The sequence below is a fragment of the Oncorhynchus kisutch genome, linkage group LG23, assembly GCF_002021735.2.
Source record: "Oncorhynchus kisutch isolate 150728-3 linkage group LG23, Okis_V2, whole genome shotgun sequence".
NCBI lineage: Eukaryota > Metazoa > Chordata > Actinopteri > Salmoniformes > Salmonidae > Oncorhynchus > Oncorhynchus kisutch.
In genome coordinates, this window is record NC_034196.2 from 9195602 (window position 1) to 9203544 (window position 7943).

At 45.0% G+C, this 7943-nt stretch overlaps 15 non-coding genes across 15 annotated transcripts; all 15 read right to left on the reverse strand.

Moving 5' to 3' along the window:
- Window positions 1–294: 294 nt before the first annotated feature.
- Window positions 295–365, reverse strand: trnag-gcc (transfer RNA glycine (anticodon GCC)). Its single transcript has one exon. It is a non-coding gene; the product is annotated as a tRNA-Gly (tRNA).
- A 118-nt stretch (window positions 366–483) lies between these two features.
- trnad-guc (transfer RNA aspartic acid (anticodon GUC)) lies at window positions 484–555 on the reverse strand. Its single transcript has one exon. It is a non-coding gene; the product is annotated as a tRNA-Asp (tRNA).
- A 696-nt stretch (window positions 556–1251) lies between these two features.
- On the reverse strand, window positions 1252–1323 carry trnad-guc (transfer RNA aspartic acid (anticodon GUC)). Its single transcript has one exon. It is a non-coding gene; the product is annotated as a tRNA-Asp (tRNA).
- Window positions 1324–1839: 516 nt separating this feature from the next.
- trnag-gcc (transfer RNA glycine (anticodon GCC)) lies at window positions 1840–1910 on the reverse strand. The gene has a single exon. It is a non-coding gene; the product is annotated as a tRNA-Gly (tRNA).
- A 118-nt stretch (window positions 1911–2028) lies between these two features.
- On the reverse strand, window positions 2029–2100 carry trnad-guc (transfer RNA aspartic acid (anticodon GUC)). The gene has a single exon. It is a non-coding gene; the product is annotated as a tRNA-Asp (tRNA).
- A 696-nt stretch (window positions 2101–2796) lies between these two features.
- Window positions 2797–2868, reverse strand: trnad-guc (transfer RNA aspartic acid (anticodon GUC)). The gene has a single exon. It is a non-coding gene; the product is annotated as a tRNA-Asp (tRNA).
- A 696-nt stretch (window positions 2869–3564) lies between these two features.
- On the reverse strand, window positions 3565–3636 carry trnad-guc (transfer RNA aspartic acid (anticodon GUC)). The gene has a single exon. It is a non-coding gene; the product is annotated as a tRNA-Asp (tRNA).
- Window positions 3637–4153: 517 nt separating this feature from the next.
- Window positions 4154–4224, reverse strand: trnag-gcc (transfer RNA glycine (anticodon GCC)). The gene has a single exon. It is a non-coding gene; the product is annotated as a tRNA-Gly (tRNA).
- Window positions 4225–4342: 118 nt separating this feature from the next.
- trnad-guc (transfer RNA aspartic acid (anticodon GUC)) lies at window positions 4343–4414 on the reverse strand. The gene has a single exon. It is a non-coding gene; the product is annotated as a tRNA-Asp (tRNA).
- A 515-nt stretch (window positions 4415–4929) lies between these two features.
- On the reverse strand, window positions 4930–5000 carry trnag-gcc (transfer RNA glycine (anticodon GCC)). The gene has a single exon. It is a non-coding gene; the product is annotated as a tRNA-Gly (tRNA).
- Window positions 5001–5118: 118 nt separating this feature from the next.
- trnad-guc (transfer RNA aspartic acid (anticodon GUC)) lies at window positions 5119–5190 on the reverse strand. Its single transcript has one exon. It is a non-coding gene; the product is annotated as a tRNA-Asp (tRNA).
- A 516-nt stretch (window positions 5191–5706) lies between these two features.
- trnag-gcc (transfer RNA glycine (anticodon GCC)) lies at window positions 5707–5777 on the reverse strand. Its single transcript has one exon. It is a non-coding gene; the product is annotated as a tRNA-Gly (tRNA).
- Window positions 5778–5895: 118 nt separating this feature from the next.
- trnad-guc (transfer RNA aspartic acid (anticodon GUC)) lies at window positions 5896–5967 on the reverse strand. The gene has a single exon. It is a non-coding gene; the product is annotated as a tRNA-Asp (tRNA).
- Window positions 5968–6663: 696 nt separating this feature from the next.
- On the reverse strand, window positions 6664–6735 carry trnad-guc (transfer RNA aspartic acid (anticodon GUC)). The gene has a single exon. It is a non-coding gene; the product is annotated as a tRNA-Asp (tRNA).
- A 700-nt stretch (window positions 6736–7435) lies between these two features.
- Window positions 7436–7508, reverse strand: trnad-guc (transfer RNA aspartic acid (anticodon GUC)). The gene has a single exon. It is a non-coding gene; the product is annotated as a tRNA-Asp (tRNA).
- Window positions 7509–7943: the final 435 nt, after the last annotated feature.

Here is a 7943-nt window from a genome sequence, read left to right on the forward strand (position 1 = left end):
TGAGGCGTTTGTGGGAAATCCCAGGACATTGTCACAAATCCCAACCTCAAGACTGTTGTCAATGACAAGTTGGTTACTCTTTTCCACCTCACACACTGGAAATCTGCAATGGATTCACCAAAGTCTACTGAGAATGAGTAAATGTCCAAACTGTAAATGAAAGCAAAGTCGTATTTTTCAAGAGTCAGTTGAGAATTCGCCCAAGACCAGAGATTTCTGTTGGCCTGGCAATCTAACACAGATTTCCTCCTCAGGGGTTTGCATACTTGTCAAAATTACATGTTCAAAACTTCTTGCATTGGCCGTGAATCGAACCCGGGCCTCCCGCGTGGCAGGCGAGAATTCTACCACTGAACAACCAATGCCTTGGAAGGGTGAGTTAACCCCAAAGGCTGGAAATCGTATCATAAAGCTTTTTTTCCAATAATATTTTCCACTTGTGGGCTCAGCTACATTGTTCACCCTAAAAAAAAGCAGTCCTTTCTCCCCGTCGGGGAATTGAACCCCGGTCTCCCGCGTGACAGGCGGGGATACTCACCACTATACTAACGAGGAGCAGGTGGGTCATACTTTTGAAAAAACGTGGAGCATTGGTACTAACCCTAAGTTTGGAGTGTTGGGCTTAAACCCTTCTAACATAAATATCTGTAGAGACTGAATGGTTGGAGCTAGGAACTACTACGACCCCTCTATGGAAAGCTGAGACTCTCACAGACACGTACATGTAATCGATGTTGCTCTATACCGCTCACAGGCCACACAATACTAGTTAGAAGGTGAGGCGTTTGTGGGAAATCCCAGGACATTGTCACAAATCCCAACCTCAAGACTGTTGTCAATGACAAGTTGGTTACTCTTTTCCACCTCACACACTGGAAATCTGCAATGGATTCACCAAAGTCTACTGAGAATGAGTAAATGTCCAAACTGTAAATGAAAGCAAAGTCGTATTTTTCAAGAGTCAGTTGAGAATTCGCCCAAGACCAGAGATTTCTGTTGGCCTGGCAATCTAACACAGATTTCCTCCTCAGGGGTTTGCATACTTGTCAAATTACATGTTCAAAACTTCTTGCATTGGCCGGGAATCAAACCCGGGCCTCCCGGCGAGAATTCTACCACTGAACAACCAATGCCTTGGAAGGGTGAGTTAACCCCAAAGGCTGGAAATCGTATCATAAAGCTTTTTTTCCAAGAATATTTTCCACTTGTGGGCTCAGCTACATTGTTCACCCTAAAAAAAAGCAGTCCTTTCTCCCCGTCGGGGAATTGAACCCCGGTCTCCCGCGTGACAGGCGGGGATACTCACCACTATACTAACGAGGAGCAGGTGGGTCATACTTTTGAAAAAACGTGGAGCATTGGTACTAACCCTAAGTTTGGAGTGTTGGGCTTAAACCCTTCTAACATAAATATCTGTAGAGACTGAATGGTTGGAGCTAGGAACTACTATGACCCCTCTATGGAAAGCTGAGACTCTCACAAATACGTACATGTAATCGATTTTGCTCTATACCGCTCACAGGCCACACAATTCTAGTTAGAAGGTGAGGCGTTTGTGGGAAATCCCAGGACATTGTCACAAATCCCAACCTCAAGACTGTTGTCAATGACAAGTTGGTTACTCTTTTCCACCTCACACACTGGAAATCTGCAATGGATTCACCAAAGTCTACTGAGAATGAGTAAATGTCCAAACTGTAAATGAAAGCAAAGTCGTATTTTTCAAGAGTCAGTTGAGAATTCGCCCAAGACCAGAGATTTCTGTTGGCCTGGCAATCTAACACAGATTTCCTCCTCAGGGGTTTGCATACTTGTCAAAATTACATGTTCAAAACTTCTTGCATTGGCCGTGAATCGAACCCGGGCCTCCCGCGTGGCAGGCGAGAATTCTACCACTGAACAACCAATGCCTTGGAAGGGTGAGTTAACCCCAAAGGCTGGAAATCGTATCATAAAGCTTTTTTTCCAATAATATTTTCCACTTGTGGGCTCAGCTACATTGTTCACCCTAAAAAAAAGCAGTCCTTTCTCCCCGTCGGGGAATTGAACCCCGGTCTCCCGCGTGACAGGCGGGGATACTCACCACTATACTAACGAGGAGCAGGTGGGTCATACTTTTGAAAAAACGTGGAGCATTGGTACTAACCCTAAGTTTGGAGTGTTGGGCTTAAACCCTTCTAACATAAATATCTGTAGAGACTGAATGGTTGGAGCTAGGAACTACTACGACCCCTCTATGGAAAGCTGAGACTCTCACAGACACGTACATGTAATCGATGTTGCTCTATACCGCTCACAGGCCACACAATACTAGTTAGAAGGTGAGGCGTTTGTGGGAAATCCCAGGACATTGTCACAAATCCCAACCTCAAGACTGTTGTCAATGACAAGTTGGTTACTCTTTTCCACCTCACACACTGGAAATCTGCAATGGATTCACCAAAGTCTACTGAGAATGAGTAAATGTCCAAACTGTAAATGAAAGCAAAGTCGTATTTTTCAAGAGTCAGTTGAGAATTCGCCCAAGACCAGAGATTTCTGTTGGCCTGGCAATCTAACACAGATTTCCTCCTCAGGGGTTTGCATACTTGTCAAATTACATGTTCAAAACTTCTTGCATTGGCCGGGAATCAAACCCGGGCCTCCCGGCGAGAATTCTACCACTGAACAACCAATGCCTTGGAAGGGTGAGTTAACCCCAAAGGCTGGAAATCGTATCATAAAGCTTTTTTTCCAATAATATTTTCCACTTGTGGGCTCAGCTACATTGTTCACCCTAAAAAAAAGCAGTCCTTTCTCCCCGTCGGGGAATTGAACCCCGGTCTCCCGCGTGACAGGCGGGGATACTCACCACTATACTAACGAGGAGCAGGTGGGTCATACTTTTGAAAAAACGTGGAGCATTGGTACTAACCCTAAGTTTGGAGTGTTGGGCTTAAACCCTTCTAACATAAATATCTGTAGAGACTGAATGGTTGGAGCTAGGAACTACTACGACCCCTCTATGGAAAGCTGAGACTCTCACAGACACGTACATGTAATCGATGTTGCTCTATACCGCTCACAGGCCACACAATACTAGTTAGAAGGTGAGGCGTTTGTGGGAAATCCCAGGACATTGTCACAAATCCCAACCTCAAGACTGTTGTCAATGACAAGTTGGTTACTCTTTTCCACCTCACACACTGGAAATCTGCAATGGATTCACCAAAGTCTACTGAGAATGAGTAAATGTCCAAACTGTAAATGAAAGCAAAGTCGTATTTTTCAAGAGTCAGTTGAGAATTCGCCCAAGACCAGAGATTTCTGTTGGCCTGGCAATCTAACACAGATTTCCTCCTCAGGGGTTTGCATACTTGTCAAATTACATGTTCAAAACTTCTTGCATTGGCCGGGAATCAAACCCGGGCCTCCCGGCGAGAATTCTACCACTGAACAACCAATGCCTTGGAAGGGTGAGTTAACCCCAAAGGCTGGAAATCGTATCATAAAGCTTTTTTTCCAAGAATATTTTCCACTTGTGGGCTCAGCTACATTGTTCACCCTAAAAAAAAGCTGTCCTTTCTCCCCGTCGGGGAATTGAACCCCGGTCTCCCGCGTGACAGGCGGGGATACTCACCACTATACTAACGAGGAGCAGGTGGGTCATAACTTTGAAAAAACGGTGGAGCATTGGTACTAACCCTAAGTTTGGCGTGTTGGGCTTAAACACTTCTAACATAAATATCTGTAGAGACTGAATGGTTGGAGCTAGGAACTACTACGACCCCTCTATGGAAAGCTGAGACTCTCACAGACACGTACATGTAATCGATGTTGCTCTATACCGCTCACAGGCCACACAATACTAGTTAGAAGGTGAGGCGTTTGTGGGAAATCCCAGGACATTGTCACAAATCCCAACCTCAAGACTGTTGTCAATGACAAGTTGGTTACTCTTTTCCACCTCACACACTGGAAATCTGCAATGGATTCACCAAAGTCTACTGAGAATGAGTAAATGTCCAAACTGTAAATGAAAGCAAAGTCGTATTTTTCAAGAGTCAGTTGAGAATTCGCCCAAGACCAGAGATTTCTGTTGGCCTGGCAATCTAACACAGATTTCCTCCTCAGGGGTTTGCATACTTGTCAAAATTACATGTTCAAAACTTCTTGCATTGGCCGTGAATCGAACCCGGGCCTCCCGCGTGGCAGGCGAGAATTCTACCACTGAACAACCAATGCCTTGGAAGGGTGAGTTAACCCCAAAGGCTGGAAATCGTATCATAAAGCTTTTTTTCCAATAATATTTTCCACTTGTGGGCTCAGCTACATTGTTCACCCTAAAAAAAAGCAGTCCTTTCTCCCCGTCGGGGAATTGAACCCCGGTCTCCCGCGTGACAGGCGGGGATACTCACCACTATACTAACGAGGAGCAGGTGGGTCATACTTTTGAAAAAACGTGGAGCATTGGTACTAACCCTAAGTTTGGAGTGTTGGGCTTAAACCCTTCTAACATAAATATCTGTAGAGACTGAATGGTTGGAGCTAGGAACTACTACGACCCCTCTATGGAAAGCTGAGACTCTCACAGACACGTACATGTAATCGATGTTGCTCTATACCGCTCACAGGCCACACAATACTAGTTAGAAGGTGAGGCGTTTGTGGGAAATCCCAGGACATTGTCACAAATCCCAACCTCAAGACTGTTGTCAATGACAAGTTGGTTACTCTTTTCCACCTCACACACTGGAAATCTGCAATGGATTCACCAAAGTCTACTGAGAATGAGTAAATGTCCAAACTGTAAATGAAAGCAAAGTCGTATTTTTCAAGAGTCAGTTGAGAATTCGCCCAAGACCAGAGATTTCTGTTGGCCTGGCAATCTAACACAGATTTCCTCCTCAGGGGTTTGCATACTTGTCAAATTACATGTTCAAAACTTCTTGCATTGGCCGTGAATCGAACCCGGGCCTCCCGCGTGGCAGGCGAGAATTCTACCACTGAACAACCAATGCCTTGGAAGGGTGAGTTAACCCCAAAGGCTGGAAATCGTATCATAAAGCTTTTTTTCCAAGAATATTTTCCACTTGTGGGCTCAGCTACATTGTTCACCCTAAAAAAAAGCAGTCCTTTCTCCCCGTCGGGGAATTGAACCCCGGTCTCCCGCGTGACAGGCGGGGATACTCACCACTATACTAACGAGGAGCAGGTGGGTCATACTTTTGAAAAAACGTGGAGCATTGGTACTAACCCTAAGTTTGGAGTGTTGGGCTTAAACCCTTCTAACATAAATATCTGTAGAGACTGAATGGTTGGAGCTAGGAACTACTACGACCCCTCTATGGAAAGCTGAGACTCTCACAGACACGTACATGTAATCGATGTTGCTCTATACCGCTCACAGGCCACACAATACTAGTTAGAAGGTGAGGCGTTTGTGGGAAATCCCAGGACATTGTCACAAATCCCAACCTCAAGACTGTTGTCAATGACAAGTTGGTTACTCTTTTCCACCTCACACACTGGAAATCTGCAATGGATTCACCAAAGTCTACTGAGAATGAGTAAATGTCCAAACTGTAAATGAAAGCAAAGTCGTATTTTTCAAGAGTCAGTTGAGAATTCGCCCAAGACCAGAGATTTCTGTTGGCCTGGCAATCTAACACAGATTTCCTCCTCAGGGGTTTGCATACTTGTCGAAATTACATGTTCAAAACTTCTTGCATTGGCCGTGAATCGAACCCGGGCCTCCCGCGTGGCAGGCGAGAATTCTACCACTGAACAACCAATGCCTTGGAAGGGTGAGTTAACCCCAAAGGCTGGAAATCGTATCATAAAGCTTTTTTTCCAATAATATTTTCCACTTGTGGGCTCAGCTACATTGTTCACCCTAAAAAAAAGCAGTCCTTTCTCCCCGTCGGGGAATTGAACCCCGGTCTCCCGCGTGACAGGCGGGGATACTCACCACTATACTAACGAGGAGCAGGTGGGTCATAGTTTTGAAAAAACGTGGAGCATTGGTACTAACCCTAAGTTTGGAGTGTTGGGCTTAAACCCTTCTAACATAAATATCTGTAGAGACTGAATGGTTGGAGCTAGGAACTACTACGACCCCTCTATGGAAAGCTGAGACTCTCACAGACACGTACATGTAATCGATGTTGCTCTATACCGCTCACAGGCCACACAATACTAGTTAGAAGGTGAGGCGTTTGTGGGAAATCCCAGGACATTGTCACAAATCCCAACCTCAAGACTGTTGTCAATGACAAGTTGGTTACTCTTTTCCACCTCACACACTGGAAATCTGCAATGGATTCACCAAAGTCTACTGAGAATGAGTAAATGTCCAAACTGTAAATGAAAGCAAAGTCGTATTTTTCAAGAGTCAGTTGAGAATTCGCCCAAGACCAGAGATTTCTGTTGGCCTGGCAATCTAACACAGATTTCCTCCTCAGGGGTTTGCATACTTGTCAAATTACATGTTCAAAACTTCTTGCATTGGCCGGGAATCAAACCCGGGCCTCCCGGCGAGAATTCTACCACTGAACAACCAATGCCTTGGAAGGGTGAGTTAACCCCAAAGGCTGGAAATCGTATCATAAAGCTTTTTTTCCAATAATATTTTCCACTTGTGGGCTCAGCTACATTGTTCACCCTAAAAAAAAGCAGTCCTTTCTCCCCGTCGGGGAATTGAACCCCGGTCTCCCGCGTGACAGGCGGGGATACTCACCACTATACTAACGAGGAGCAGGTGGGTCATACTTTTGAAAAAACGTGGAGCATTGGTACTAACCCTAAGTTTGGAGTGTTGGGCTTAAACCCTTCTAACATAAATATCTGTAGAGACTGAATGGTTGGAGCTAGGAACTACTACGACCCCTCTATGGAAAGCTGAGACTCTCACAGACACGTACATGTAATCGATGTTGCTCTATACCGCTCACAGGCCACACAATACTAGTTAGAAGGTGAGGCGTTTGTGGGAAATCCCAGGACATTGTCACAAATCCCAACCTCAAGACTGTTGTCAATGACAAGTTGGTTACTCTTTTCCACCTCACACACTGGAAATCTGCAATGGATTCACCAAAGTCTACTGAGAATGAGTAAATGTCCAAACTGTAAATGAAAGCAAAGTCGTATTTTTCAAGAGTCAGTTGAGAATTCGCCCAAGACCAGAGATTTCTGTTGGCCTGGCAATCTAACACAGATTTCCTCCTCAGGGGTTTGCATACTTGTCAAATTACATGTTCAAAACTTCTTGCATTGGCCGTGAATCGAACCCGGGCCTCCCGCGTGGGCGAGAATTCTACCACTGAACAACCAATGCCTTGGAAGGGTGAGTTAACCCCAAAGGCTGGAAATCGTATCATAAAGCTTTTTTCCAATAATATTTTCCACTTGTGGGCTCAGCTACATTGTTCACCCTAAAAAAAAGCAGTCCTTTCTCCCCGTCGGGGAATTTGAACCCCGGTCTCCCGCGTGACAGGCGGGGATACTCACCACTATACTAACGAGGAGCAGGTGGGTCATACTTTGAAAAACGTGGAGCATTGGTACTAACCCTAAGTTTGGAGTGTTGGGCTTAAACCCTTCTAAATAAATATCTGTAGAGACTGAATGGTTGAGCTAGGAACTACTCCGACCCCTCTATGGAAAGCTGAGACTCTCACAGACACGTACATGTAATCGATTTGCTCTATACCGCTCACAGGCCACACAATACTAGTTAGAAGGTGAGGCGTTTGTGGGAAATCCCAGGACATTGTCACAAATCCCAACCTCAAGACTGTTGTCAATGACAAGTTGGTTACTCTTTCCACCTCACACATGGAAATCTGCAATGGATTCACCAAAGTCTACTGAGAATGAGTAAATGTCCAAACTGTAAATGAAAGCAAAGTCGTATTTTTCAAGAGTCAGTTGAGAATTCGCCCGACCAGAGATTCTGTTGG